Source organism: Sinohyriopsis cumingii, unplaced genomic scaffold, assembly GCF_028554795.1.
Source record: "Sinohyriopsis cumingii isolate HCF-2022 unplaced genomic scaffold, ASM2855479v2 utg002479l, whole genome shotgun sequence".
In the NCBI taxonomy this organism is placed as follows: Eukaryota; Metazoa; Mollusca; class Bivalvia; order Unionida; family Unionidae; genus Sinohyriopsis; species Sinohyriopsis cumingii.
This window is the reverse complement of record NW_028316224.1, coordinates 692,501-697,500: the sequence shown is the minus strand read 5'-3', so window position 1 is coordinate 697,500 and position 5,000 is coordinate 692,501. Positions and strand designations below refer to the sequence as shown.

Sequence of the window (5,000 nt, the reverse complement as noted above, 5' to 3'; positions counted from 1 at the left end):
TAAAGAACATATATAAAAAGGTTTATTGAAACAGCGTCTCATCATGGTGTGGGCACCACGATGCATAGGGATAAATAAAAAAGCGAGTATTCCATTACTTTTCACTTCATTTGATATGCATCCATATGACACAGAATGCTCTCGGTGAGTACAGGGAATCAGATAAACGTCACTGTGCGGGACTAGGTATAAAACATTTATTGTAGTTTTAATTGTAAATTTTTCGGGCATTTAAGTAGAAATTAAATGATTTCAGTTCTAGTGAGAACAACATTTCGACTGTAAAACATAATTTGTTGTCTTGATGCGTTTTCAAGACTCTTGGGCTGATTAGTCACACATCTCTTCAAAATTTCCGATGTACAAATGTTTGTGTGCAGTATAATATTAGTAACTAAAGTGTATACTGATTCAAAGTTCTAATCCAAAAGAAGCAAAACTGGCCTCAGATACTCATATTTGTCACTCATCCATTTTCTGACCCAGATAAGGGGAGAATTCCATGTTGAAATTGACTTAAAATGCAGATTCAGGACATTATTGTTGTTGTTATTATTATTATTATTATTCCTCTTTCTGTCCTATCATTTGGTTAAAATAAGCGACACCGGCCTATAAGCTAACTTTAAAAATAGGGTCTTATGAGATTTGCAAAGGATCTCTTCTTGCAACTTGTAGAAGTTAACGTTGTGGAAATACAGAAAGTGGAAGCATGGAATATCTATCTAAACTTACTGTAATCAAAACAGAATTTTATAACCCAATTTATTTAGCCAATGGCCCATATTTACAGTATTCGCTACAGGATGCCAATTTTCCCACTGGCAGACTGAGGCCCTGCTGTAAAAGAAATCAATCAATCAATAAATTAATATAAAAAATTCTCACAATTCATACATTCCATATTTATCAATCAATTAGTGAATAAGAAATACCACAAATAAGTACCCAAAATGAAAGACATTGATCGCATATTTTGCAACTCTGCGCTAGAGACTACACCAGGAATATATGAGAAGAAACTTGAAGGAAGTATTTCGACGTGAAAGGAGGCAGCTTGTTGTGGTAGTAAAAGTAGAGGAAACTGGATAAATTGAACCGAATTTGTTAATAAGAAATACTGGTCATCTATGATCGCATATTCCAGTAGTAAGGATCGAAACCAAGAGCAGAGAAGTGCAAAGCAACATTTGCTATATTCAGGTCCTATACTTGATTTTTTTAGGATCCGAATTATTGAAGAAAGTTAAGGAAAAAGAGAAAATGAAAGTCGAGAAATTGCTCTATTTATTATTTATATTGAATAAAGTAAATTTAGTTACAATAAAAGAAAGAAAGAAAAACTTCAACTGTTTTTAGTTATAAAAGAAAAAAAAAAAATTAGAGTCTACAGCACCCGGTATTCCCAGGCGGTCACCCATCCAAGTACTAACCGGGCCCGACGTTGCTTAACTTCGGTGATCGGACGAGAACCGGTGCTTTCAACGTGGTATGGCCGTAGACACAAGTGTGTGTAAATTTAAGACTTATATTCGCTTCTCTCTTCACCGTTTCCGATGTACAGACGTTTACGTTTATGTGCCGTGTAAAATTAGTAATTAAAGTGTACTTATTAAAACTTATATAGATAAACTGCCTTCATACATTATTCAAATTTGTAATTCAGGCATTTTCGGACTCGGACATTAGTTGCTTAACCGGAGGTTTACACCTTCAAATGGACTTAAATAACAATGCATTTAAACGAAGATTCAGTTCATTTTTGTTGTTTTTGGGCATTATTATTATTATTATTATTATTTATCTTGTATCAACTGACTAATTCAATAGGTAAATAATCGACATCAGCCTATGAGCTACCTTTAAAGACGGACTCGAATCTGATTTGAAACGGATATCGTCTTGCAGCTCGGAAATGTTAAAGTTGTGGAAACACAGAAAGTGCAAGGAAGTGGAAGCAGGGAACATCCATCCAAACTTACTGTAATCAAAACAGAGATTTATACACCAATTTATTTTGTCAATGGCCCATATTCGAAGTATTCGCTAAGGGATGCCAAGTTTCACACTGATAGACTGGTGCCCTGCTAAAAACAGGTAAATAAATTAAAATAATTAAAAATAATACATTCCAAATATATCTATCAATTATTGAATAAGAAATACCACAGACAAGTATCCAAAATGAAAGACATCGATTGCATACGTTGCAATTATTCGCTATAGGCTGAATCCGGAATATCAGAAGAAATTTGGAGGATCTGGACGGCATACGAGGCGGCCCATTTCGATCCTGGAGGTAGAGGAAACTGAAAAAATTGCACCAGATTTGTGAACAAGAAATATTGGCCATATATGATCGCATATCCTCACAGTGAGGATGGAACCAAAAAAAAATTTAAAAAATGCCTACAGCACCCGGTATTCCCAGGCGGTCACCCATCCAAGTACTAACCGGGCCCGACGTTGCTTAACTTCGGTGATCGGACGAGAACCGGTGTTTTCAACGTGGTATGGCCGTAGACATTTGTATGTACAAATTTAAGACTAATATAGGTTGTCTCTTCGTCGTTACAAAGATATATTACACACACACGCACACACACACACACACACACACACACACACACACACACACATATATATATATATATATATATATATATATATATATATATATATATATATATATATATATATATATATATATTAGAGACAGGGGAGAGCTCTGCTTACGACAATACATCCCTTCAGTTTCAATCTGTAAAGAAGCAAGAGCTTATTTGATCGCCGATGTCACTGACATGTAGGTTGCCATATTTGTGCAGTCATTTGAATAGTAATACAATGGCGAGTTCCGTGTCAAATTTCATCAAGGTTGTCGTTTTCTTTCGTCAGTCAGCTTCATTAACGACAAATGATGTTATACTCGGAATTATTTCTGAGAAAATAAATCGTATTTCTCTCGATTTCATGCAGGTATATCTCGATGAAAGGTCGGTCAAGTTTGCATGGCAGGCTAGTAAGCACAGGGGCTCGCATCGTTGCTCACAATTGAACTGACAGTCATACATTTTATACTATATGTACGACTGATAGTTTCATTGTAAGCAATGATACGAGCCCCCTGTGGCTAGTAAGCAGCCTATGCCGATACCGCATGGTGTCGGCGATTTCCAACGTTTTGATAAGCAAAACAAATATGTCCATACACCCCAATACTAATGTCCAAATATCAAAAATCGCTATTTTGGGACTATTATGAATTCATTCAAGGACATTCTAAATTACATCATCGCCACACGTCAAGATTGTTATTACATCAGCACATTCAAAATTGGACTTCATTCAGAAAACCACTGGCATTCATTTGGAACACTACCCTTTTGGACTTGTCATATAACTTTTCATGGACTATTTGTGATTTCATTTATAATGCTGAAAAGTATTTAAATTTTCACTTTGTATTCTTTATAAAAATAAATTAAGTCGGTTGGTTTAGATTGGCTAAGATAGCATTAAGGTGTTTTTGTTTATATGAGCCAATATCACATTATTCTTTTCTTGGTTTAGATGGGCTAAGTTCACATTATGGTACATTGGTTTAGATGGGCTAAGTTCACATTAAGGTGTTTGGCTAAGTTTCCATTAAGATATTTGGTTTAGATTGGCTAAGTTTGCATTAAAGTGTACTGGCTTATATTGGCAAATTTCACATAGGAATTTGATTTAGATGGCCTAAGTTCACATTATGGTGTTCTGGCAAAAGACTGCTTGGTTTTATTAGGCAATGAGGGTAGTCTTGCTCAAGGGTACAATAGAGCAACCAGCTTGATAGAAATCTATCATGTTAACCATTGGACTGATGTACATTTTATCAGTGTAATTTAGAGTCTGTTTAAACCATTCCGAATCCCCCCATCTCTCTCTCTCTCTCTCTCTCACATATATATATATATATATATATATATATATATATATATATATGTATATATATATATATATATATATATATATATATATATATATATATATATATATATATATATATGAAAGAAATAATATTTTCAATCTTTCTGCACTGTACTGATTTTCTGGTTGAATACTAAAAGTAAGTTTAAATATATATAAGGAGTTTGCAAATTTTATAAAAGTCAGCTTGCCTAGCAAGTAGTAGGTCAATATGATACAATGTAGAATTTAAGAAAATGTCATTATATGTATTGAAACGTTTGTTTCCTTTGTATCTGTTGATATCTAAAATCCATATCCCAATAATTAAAATTATCCAAGACTATATGTAAATAATACACATATGTATGTATGTATGTACACACACAAACGTATATATATATATATATATATATATATATATATATATATATATATATATATATATATATATATATCACAAAAGACACACACATATCTTAAAACACCCTCAGCCACCCAGGATATATATATGATCCGTTTTTACGAGATAAACTTATTAATTCAGTATGGTATAATTATCGAGTAAGATCAGTAGAGTTTTTGCCCTTGTTTGCAATCGTTATAGGATAACGCGTTAAAAATAAAATTACACAGAAGTACAATTAATGTTAATAGCTGATAAAGTTATGCGAACTTTGTTGCATACTCTCTCTCTCTCTCTCTCTCTCTCTCTCGTGTGTCAGTATGATAAAGCAAGAAGAAAAAGGAAGAACAGTAAAGAACATATATAAAAAGGTTTATTGAAACAGCGTCTCATCATGGTGTGGGCACCACGATGCATAGGGATAAATAAAAAAGCGAGTATTCCATTACTTTTCACTTCATTTGATATGCATCCATATGACACAGAATGCTCTCGGTGAGTACAGGGAATCAGATAAACGTCACTGTGCGGGACTAGGTATAAAACATTTATTGTAGTTTTAATTGTAAATTTTTCGGGCATTTAAGTAGAAATTAAATGATTTCAGTTCTAGTGAGAACAACATTTCGACTGTAAAACATAA

The 5,000-nt window shown here is 33.5% G+C and overlaps 2 non-coding genes across 2 annotated transcripts; both read right to left on the bottom strand.

Annotated features, from left to right (window-relative positions):
- Positions 1 to 1,384: 1,384 nt before the first annotated feature.
- Positions 1,385 to 1,503, bottom strand: LOC149770583 (5S ribosomal RNA). Its single transcript, XR_016418595.1, has one exon. It is a non-coding gene; the product is annotated as a 5S ribosomal RNA (ribosomal RNA).
- Positions 1,504 to 2,406: 903 nt separating this feature from the next.
- LOC149770582 (5S ribosomal RNA) lies at positions 2,407 to 2,525 on the bottom strand. The gene has a single exon (XR_016418717.1). It is a non-coding gene; the product is annotated as a 5S ribosomal RNA (ribosomal RNA).
- Between the last annotated feature and the right edge of the window lie 2,475 nt (positions 2,526 to 5,000).